The sequence below is a fragment of the Miniopterus natalensis genome, chromosome 4 (genome assembly GCF_054644295.1).
Source record: "Miniopterus natalensis isolate mMinNat1 chromosome 4, mMinNat1.hap1, whole genome shotgun sequence".
In the NCBI taxonomy this organism is placed as follows: Eukaryota; Metazoa; Chordata; class Mammalia; order Chiroptera; family Miniopteridae; genus Miniopterus; species Miniopterus natalensis.
Genome location: NC_142084.1, coordinates 35,882,391 through 35,892,594, shown reverse-complemented (window position 1 = coordinate 35,892,594; position 10,204 = coordinate 35,882,391).

Below are 10,204 nucleotides of genomic sequence, written 5' to 3'. Positions count from 1 at the left end.
TTCAATGAATATATGTATGAAAATGATTAAACAGAAATCATACACACAATTGGAATCCTATGTGTCACAAATTTAAATTTAGTAGTAGTAATACTTTGATATGGACTTTGACGAGATAACAGGAATGTGGAATACCCATGTAGGTTGTACTGTTTCAGTCAGAGATGGTTCATAGTTAAGGAATCAAAGGTTGTTGAGTAATTGAAGTAGGCCAATAAAAGTCATATAGTGTTCTTAACTATTTTCATGATGAGATTACATAAGTCATGTCAAATAAATAGCTATATACAAATATATATACATATATTCATACATATATATGTGTGTGTGTGTATATATATGAAACTTAAAAAAATTTCACCAGTATGATTTTAGATTGAGCTAGCCCTACAGCCTGTAGAGAAGTCAGCTGGCAGTGTGAGGCAGGGGATCTGAGAGGCTGGTGCAGGTATGAATGGTGTCGTGGGTAAGAGCAAGGGCTCTGGAGCCTGGTGGATCTGGTTCAGGGCCTGGCTGGGATATTTCCTGGCAGTGTGTCTCAGGGAGTGTGAGGGCGAGCACACAGGTTAGCCACCGTTCCAAGCCTCCCTTGCAGTTCAGGTCATGTGACTGAGTTGTGGCTACTGGAATGAGAGGGTGACTCTTTCAGTCATGGACTAGAAATATACCCTTCCACGTGTGAACCTCACTCCCTACCCCCCAACTCTCTGCATGGAGAAGATTTGGGGGGACAGGGGACTAGGGAGAGGACCAAGAAAATGGAAGCTGCCTGGGTCCTTGAACGGCTGGGTGTAGTGCATCCAGCCTAGCTGCCCACCTCTATCACTGCTGCTGCATCAGATTGACACATGAGCAAGATGGTTGCACTTTGTCACACCACTGAGATCGAGGATTTGTTAAAGCAGCTAGTATTTGTTACACGTGTGATATTAGGTGACATATACAGTCCTTATCAGCTTCCCTTTTCTCATCTAATAAGCTGGGGCAACTAATTCCCACTTTAAGAAATTTGTTTTGGTACGGATTGAAAGAGGTGAGGTTTATAAAGTGCTTACATAATACCTAGCATTTAGTAAATATTCAATAAATGGTAGGTGCTATCAATAATAATAAATTGGAATGTTAGGGTGTTTCCTTTTTTTTTTTTTTTTAATACTCACCTGAGGATATTTTTTCCATTGCTTTTCAGAGAGAGTAGAAGGGAGAGAAAGAGAGAAAAAGAGGGAGAGAGAGAGAAACACTGATGTGAGAGAGGCACATCGATTGGTCGCCTCCTGCAAGTGCCCTGACTGGGGCCGGGAATCGAACCTGGAACCAAGGTACATGTCATTGACTGGAATTGAACCTGAGACCCTTCAGTCCGTGGACTGATGCTCTTACCACTGAGCCAAACTGACTAGGGCAGGATATTTCCTTTTTGAAGTCAGAACAAGCTACTGTTTTTTATTTAGTCCTAAAGGACTATGAGATTAATTATGGAAGATAGCTTTGGAAAGACTGAGGCAGAATTAATAGTTTATTAAACACTTAGTTGGATACCTTAGGATAAGTAAAAAATAGAAGAATGCCGTACTTGATTTATTTCTTTGGTGATGAGAAGTACCTTAAATAAAGCAGACCAGATAAGGCATATGAACCTGGGAGTTCCTAATTCACCATATTACTAGACGCCAGCATGTGTTTGGTAAGACATTAGAGTTGAGGTATTTGCATGTGTTAATTCCTTGATCTTCACAGGATCCGTATAAAGTGGGCACTACTATAACCCCCATTTTATAGATGAGGAGATCAAGGCCCCGAATAGTTACATATTAACTTGTCCAAGGCCACTCCAGCCAGCAAATGGCAGAGCCAGAAATTCCACTGGGCAGCCAGGCTCCAGGGTCCACACTTTTGACGACTATATCACATATTCTCATAGATACCTGCAGAGTAGGTGCTCCATACATATTTGTTCAATAAGTGAATGAGGCCACTTGACATATTTTCAGAGGCCTCTATCACCCATGTGGGAATTGGAACCTCCTGGATAGTAATCAGATCCCTGATCCTTTTAAGAATAAAAATATGGTGAAAGGGGGTGGGAGGAAGTGTCAGAGAACCTCGTTAGATCTGCCGGATGCTAAAACTAACCCAGATTTCCAGTTGAGTTTGGGAGAGCGGCACAGCCCCCGCTCGTGTGGTGTTTGGCTCATAGAGTTTTGATCTCCACTCAGATTTCAGGCAAGCCTAACAAGAGTTGAGTTGGCAAATAAGCGTAAATGCCCACCTTCTGACCTTTGAGAAGCATCTGACTTGGGCTACCTGTGCTCTTCACGGAGATGTCAACCCACGCTGTGCCTTCTCCAGCATGTTCTGCAGTTTTGAGGAAAAAGAAATGTCACTTGAAAACGGAAGCGCAATTTAAACTTAATATTCCCCAAATCACTCTTCGAAGCTTAACTGCTTTCCCAGCAATTTTGTGATAGATAGTGATGCTTATTTTGTATTACAAGCTACCCACAATTGGTGATTCTTTTTACAAGAGATCATAAGGTGGGTGACAGTGTAGCTAGCAAGATGTCTCAAAAGTATTTGCACACATATATCTATATATAGATCTATACCAGCAGAGGAAATAGACCAAGTTGACCTATGATTGCTTTCTTCCTAAAATTTCCCTGTGTCTGTGTCACAGCTCTGATTTTAAATCTTAGTTGGCAAGTCACAGAATGTGCTAGTTTATCAAAGAGATTAAAAAAATGGCATTTTTTTTTGGCCTTCTGAATTTCAATGAATGGAGAATATTTGTCTTCATTATTGATGCATTGCATTGAGTAGTTCTTGCGATGATTAGCACTTTTCTATATTTATAGAGAATCAGCACTTCATAAATGTCAAAAGGCACTTTGCTTTACACAAGTGTCCATGTTCTAACATTTCACAGAGTTAGCAATTATCACGAGAACCACGTGTGGAAACTGGAAAGTAAGTAATTACTAAGGCAAGTAATTTGTTTTTTTCTTGGTAGAATTGGAAGATGGGGAACAGTCCTTCATTACCTGTGTTATTTTGCTTGCCCGTCCTTGACCATGGAGTCACTGTGTGATGGGCGCTTTCTCGTCTCCCTTTTCACTTGGTTCTCTGCATCAAAGTCCTCTCTCAGGTGCTTGTGTATCAGGTGGGCAGTAAATACCTATAAGGTGGGATGCTTGTACTGGGACAGAGAAAACTGCATTTTGATTGTAGGAATCAGAAAGGATAACCTTTTGGGATCCTGTGTAATTATCATATATATATTCATGACAATATATAAATGAAGATTTCAGAAAATTTTTAAAATTGGAGGAGGGTGAAGAGTTTCTGCATAATGCTAAAGTGCTGTTTTGACCATTTACCCTCCACTGGACTGACCAACTCCTTCATGTCCTGTAGAAATAATCTGTGCCTGGAGGTGGTGTTTTTTTGGTCCCCAGTAAGGCTGCTTTGAAAAGTTGTCATAGCAACACTGGTCACTGGTCACAGATAATATAACAAGGCAAGGAGGTGGCCTCCACTGGACTCCAGGCTTTGTTAGCTCATGCTCTGTGTGCTGGAATGGCTTTTTTGGAACTAACAGTTTATTGTGGCAGAACTATGCCAGAGACCCCTAGAAAAGCCATATCTTGTTCTCAAAGTGGATAGGTCACTTGAACCGCCCCCACTGCCCTCTGCACCCCACCGCTTTCATTACTTAACGGAGCCCATGTCCAGTCTTTTGGCACAGGGACTGCCATTCTCCCCTGAGTCTTTGCGAATCATATGCTTATCGAGTGATGCTCAGGCAGGGCTTGGGGTCTCTTCTCAACAGCTTTAGATGGCACAGGCAGCTTTTCAACACTGGGTGGGAGCCCTGGACAACTTTTTTGGTTCAGTCTTCCAGCGACGTTTGAGATGTCCTGGGTATTGTTTGGCAGACTTATGTCACCTACATATTGTTACCCATGTTACTGCTCTTGCATTTAATGACCATGCTAAGTGATATGACTCTCATCGTTCAGAGGGACAGTTGGCAAAGCCCTGTGTATTTCAGGAAACTACAAAGGAATGATGAATCCCATCTGTCTTCCTGGCACAGATTTTTGCTTCAAGTTCTCTGTGTTAAAGGTCCTGGGCTGTCACGTTTACGTTGACTAACTTGTCGTGTCTTTTCAGTTTGATGAAAATATTCCCACTTTCATATTTTTGCTGCTGTTTGATTTCCATGCTCTAATTTCTGGTACTTTGAAAAATCTTTAGTGTCTCTTTCAGAGTCGCATTTCTTCTTGTTCTTTGGCCTTTGTCTCTTCCATTCTTGTTATTCCGGCTTCTCACTTCGACCCTATAAGAACATGATAGGCACCTAATAAATTTTGATCGTGTTGAATTTGAGGAGGGACAGAGAGAAAGCACAAGTTGGATGAATGCTATTTTAGTATCACATCTTTATGCTGAAGTCTTGCAAGGGGTTATGGCTTTATGTCTGGAAGTAGAATAGACTTGAACTTTTCCTGCTGAGACCTGGCCATTCCCTGTTTGAAATCAAGTGCAGATGCGTTGGGCTGCAGGCAGAATGTGGAGACTGACACCGTTATACAGGCTGATCTGATAACTGAGAATATTCATATATTGGAAAGATGTCTGTAGCTGTTACAGGAAGCTAGCAAAAAAAAAAAAAAGAAAGAAGACAGTAATTCCTTCTCTGGAATAAGCCATTTCTATGTTTGAATATTTCCATCAGATTTATTGCTATGATTATTTTAAATACTCTTATGTAGATGGAACAAAGAGTGCATTTTCCCTTTCATCCCAGCGACTCAGGTGATATGTGGTCCCTGATTTTGATCAGCTACGGTAGTGCCATGTGAGAGAGCAATGAGATAATAAATGAGAAGGGAGCAAAGATAAACTGCCCCGTCCTGCCCACTCACCTCCATCCTTTAAACACAGATTGACTCCGGGACATGAAAGGACTGCCAAGCAGTTAACCTGCACAAGCTGCAGTAGAGCTGTGGCAGATGAACTGTCCTTTGATAAAAGCATCTCAGTGCCTCCTTAATTACATCCCCAAGGATTCGCATATCTTAACAACCAGAATGGCCACGTTGCAATGGCCACGTGGAGAAGAAGGTAGAAGGATCAGAAACCAGCGGATGAAATTACTCAGGGACTGTGGTTCTCGGAACTCTAACAAAAGGTGGGGAGGAAACCTGAGCAGCATAGGGAGGAAATCACAAAGCATCTTGATATTGTTTCAGATTCTTCACTTTCTTCCAAACCTGCCATGCCCCACATAACTCAAGAATTGAAGTTTGGTAATTGAAAAGATCCTAGGATAAAACGTTCACATTTCCACGTTCCCAGTGGGGGGAAAGGTTGCATAGAAAGACCGCCAGGGGCTTGTCTGCAGTACTCCTGTAGCTCTAAGTGGCAAAATTTAAAGATAGCAAATGCCATTCTCTCTCCAGTTATAGGGGTCCACGATGACATTACAAACAATGAGATCTCATTTACTATTTGAGATGTTGCAGAAAAACTAAGCGCCAAGGATGGTACTTACGAAATACAATGTCATTTGGCACACAGTTGGTGCTCTATAATTATTTGAATCAAAGATGATGCCTTATCCTGTAATTCAGGACAACCCTGTTCAGTTCAGTGTATTTCAGTTCAGTTCAACAGCCATTTTACCATCAGTTTGCAAGGCTCTGTGTTGGGGACTGTAGAGGGTAATGAGGTACAATCTGATGGTGGTGGTGGAGGTGATTGCCAACATAAGATAAGTGTCAACAAATATAACATCTATAAAACAGGAAATATTAGCTTCACAAGAGAGCTACCGAAAAAGCATCCCCAAGTAGCATGACACAGATATGTGAATATTACTTCCAGAGGGCAGGTTATAGAAGCCACATGATAGTCACTGGTAGCCCTCATCTAGTTAGGCATCGTGACGCTCACACAAGATTGAATTTGTGGCCGAGAATGAGTATGTGGTGGTTTTATTGAAACTTCCTGTTGTAGAGGATGCTGTGTGGTCGGTCTAGTGGGGTGACACAGATGTTTATTTTTCACCCAACTGACCTGGGCTCAGATCCTTCTTCCATTAATGGTTAACATTGTGAAAACTGGCAAATCTCTCTGGTTCTCAATTCTTTTATCTCCAAAATAGCAATTAGATTCCCATTAATTCTAATCTGCAGGGTTGTGGTAAGGATTAAAAGAGATAATACCTGTAATATGCTTAATGCAACATCTGGCATGTCGCAGATCCTTCTCTAACTTGCTCCCTTCCAGTGCAGAGTAAGCGTCCATAAGTCCATGTATTTTTCAGATGCTTTTACCATAACTGTTCCATGGAAAAGGGTAGTGATCCTTTTTTAGTAGCACTAAGGAAACTTAGGGAAAAAAAAGGAGGCCCTGGCCTGTTTGGTTTAGTGGTTAGAGCAGTGGCCCTCTGACTGAAGGGTCTTATGTTCGATTCCCGGCCACGGGCACGCCCTTTGGTTGCAGACTCCATCCCCGGCCCCTTTGGAGCACATGCGGGAGGCAACCAATCGATGTATCTCTCTCACATCGACGTTTCTCTCTCTCCCCCCCTTCCACTCTCTCTGAAAAGCAATGGAAAAAATGTCCTCCTGTGAGGATTAAAAAAAAAAGAAGAATCTGCAACTAATTTGATAGACATTTCCCACGATGGAGGGGACCAGTATACTGCAGAAGGTATTGTCTGTGTTTACAAAAACCTAGGGTTGATGTTCAGAGAATTCTTTCAAGCCTCCTTTACACACACGATCTAAAAATTCACCTTGTTCACTGTTGAGTTATATTAGAAGAGTAGCCAGCTTCTGCTTATAAATTTGACTGATAAATATTTTATTTAAAACATAACTTAGATCTATTTTCATTTCATTCAATATTTAGGTTTTTTTCTTTTGCTGAAATTGAATAACAGTATATCTGTGATGGAAAGTGGTGGTGGATTACATTTCTGAGCAATTCTCCCCCCTGGAGTTTGAGACTCTTTCAGTGTTAAATGCATTATGTTGTGTAGCTTCCCCTTGTATCTTATCCTGGAAGTTTCTAGTTTCTCTTTATTTCCCGAAGGTCTTCTTGAAATAGATTCCCCTTTAGCTCCCTATTTTTCTTTTTTTCTTTTCCCTCCTACCTAGTTATTAAAAACACCAGATTGTAAGTCTCCTGTAGGAAGTATTTCTGTCTTAAACCCCTTTGTTCAATAAATATTTACTCATATGCCCAAAACCCGGGGAAGTCTCCAGTAAATCTCACTCTCCATTTGCAACATTCAGGTCTTTATTGTAGCCACAAAGCATTCCTCATCACTGGACTTTTTTTCTAATTCCCCTGGTGAGTCAGAAAACCACAAAACACTATACTTGGAAAAGTCACAGCAAATGAATATTTTTATTCATGTCATATAGCATATATATTAATTTGTAGAAGATCTTGAAAATCCTATAGATTACTTAAGTGATAACATAGGGTGTACCCCCCAAAATGTATACACACTTTAACAGCTGATAACTCACTTAATTTTCACTCCTTTTCAGGTTTAACTGATTTGAAATAATAGGTGAAGCCAGACTAAGCTTTGAACAAAGAAAATTTATGCTAAAGTGCCACTAGACTATTTTTTTTTTAAAATGGGGATACATAAAAGATAAAGTTTACGGTACAAAATTGGCAATAGTTGAATTGAGGGCACACAGATTCCGGACGAAATGATTCTTGATGTTTGCGGTTCTATTGCTTCGTGTTATCAGCAGTGCCTGGACCAGAACGGTCATCAGTTTGAAAACAGGCACTAACAAAAAAAATTATTCATTTCTGTAGATTCTTTTAAATTTTGAAAATGAACTGTATGTTAATAAACACTGACTTTATAATCAATCAAAGTACATATACACTTTTTTGGGACACCCTGTATTTAAGCACAATATTTTCCTGTGTTAAGTAAGAAAAAATTTCTTTTCTTTTTCCCTTCCCTCCCTCCTCCCTCCCTCCCTCCCTCCCTCCCTCCCTCCCTCCCTCCCTCCCTCCCTCCCTCCCTCCCTCCCTCCCTTCCTCCCTTCCTTCCCACCTAGGTCATTTCATGAAAGGGGAAAAAAACTTACTCTCACAGTGGCAGGTTTTCCGAGATTTCCTCGATTGCTTGCTCCAAATATTTTTTCTCCATTTACTCACTTCTAATAGCTGTATCTTATTTAAGTGGAATCACAAACAAGTAAAAAATGTGGCAGTCTACCTCGTTCTTACGCCGTCCTGCCCTTTGAGAGGTGCACCAGAAGTTGACACTCTCCACTTCGTTACAGAGCGCCCCTTTGCAGAGCCCCTCCTGTGCGCCCGGGCTGGTGGGGGGGGCGTTGGGCGGGGAACAGGAGCCCTGTGCCTGAGAGCTCGGTTGTAAAGCGCAGGCTTTCGGGGCCCAGTGCAGCTCATATTCAGCCCTGGTGTTGGAAGGAGTTCGTTCAGCTTCTCAGAAGAGGACAGAGGAGAATCCTTTGTTTCCTGAAGTCCCAGCATGGATTAGCACAATTATTCTTTTTTTTTTAATCCTCATTTGAGGAGATTGTTTTCCATTGCTTTTTGAGAGAGTAGAAGAGAGAGAGAAAGAGAGAGAGAAACATCGATCTGAGAGAGACACATCAATTGGTTGCCTCCAGCACTTACCCCAACTGGGGCAGAGCCTGCACCCAAGGTATGTGCTGGAACCCAACCCAGGACCCTTCAGTCCACTGGCTGACCCTCTAATCACTGAGCCAAACTGGCTAGGGCCAGAAGAATTCTTTTATTCATTTAAACTTAAATTTTTTAAAATCATTTAGTCGTGGCCAGTGTGGCTCAGTTGGTTGGGTGTTGTCCCAAGCATCAAAAGGTTGCAGCTTTGATTCCCAGTCAGGGTACATGCCTGGGTTTCGGGCTCAGTCCCCAGTAGGGGGCATGCAGGAGGTAGCCAATGGATGTCTTGTTCTCACATCAGTGTTTCGCTCTCCTTTTCCCTCCCTCTCTCTCTAAAAATCAACTAAAAAAAAATTTCCTTCTCATTCAGATAAGCTTTCCTCATGTGTTAGCAGAACTGACCACTCTGACTGCCCGGTATTGACCCCCACCGGGAGAGGTGCATTAAGAACCACACCAGACTCTGCAGAGTTCCCCTTGTTTAGAAGTTGGTACTAATAGTTCTCTAACAGGCATTCTTAATAAATGATAAAAATAACCTTTTAGATACTTAAATCATTTTGCTGCCAAGGGCATTTAATCAGGCCCATTGCCAAATGCTAATTAATGATACAAGTGGAGGATTTCATTTAAATTTGTTCTACTAATATGTTGAAATATAAAAACTGCCAATTGAGAGAAACTTGTCCAAGGGTGGAATATGTAAGGTGAAAGAACAGACATCAAACTTTAAAATTATAGACCTGCTGCACTATAGAAGTTCATTGAAATAGAAACTTTGCAAAGAAGATAATTTGTTTGTAAAAATCTTTTTGTAATTTAAGTACTCAAACTGCTGAAAGATCTAAAATAATGAGGATATTTTAGGCTAGCACTTATTAAACAGGATGAATTCAGCTCGGTTGTGAGAGCAGTTATGGCTGGGTACCCACTACAAAGGCTATCTCTTTCTGTGAACATAGTTGCTTATCCGGATGTTTATGTTTCCAGTTGGTGTTGGTCCTGAGTTTATTTCTCAGCACCAGGTGCTGCTCAGGTCATGCTTTAGGTCTTTCTGATTTGCAAAGAAAGTTCATGGTGGGAACATGGTATCACCAATGGTTAACGACTAACAAGATTTCTTACGTGCTCAGTGGTATGTAAGTATGATATACTGCTATAACCAAATATGTCTGCAATATTTTATCAACATGTTTTCCACGGGGAAGCCCCATGGTCCAGCTTCTTGCCACTACACTCCTGACATGTCCTGATGGCTTTATTGTGGATTAGCACTATTGTGTTAGCTAAAGGCAGAAGGTCTACCTAAAGTTAAGAGGGTAGTGGGGGGCCACACACTTCTGTCCTTACTACTAAATGTGAGCAAAAATGGGAGGGTCTATCTTTTCTTCTTGTGTTAGTGAAAAGATTGGATCTATAGGTCCCTAAACTAGAGCCCGTCATTAACGAAATGAATAATTCTGGTTAAAGAAACAAACCTTTTGCATCAAGGAGCTGTTTATAATGA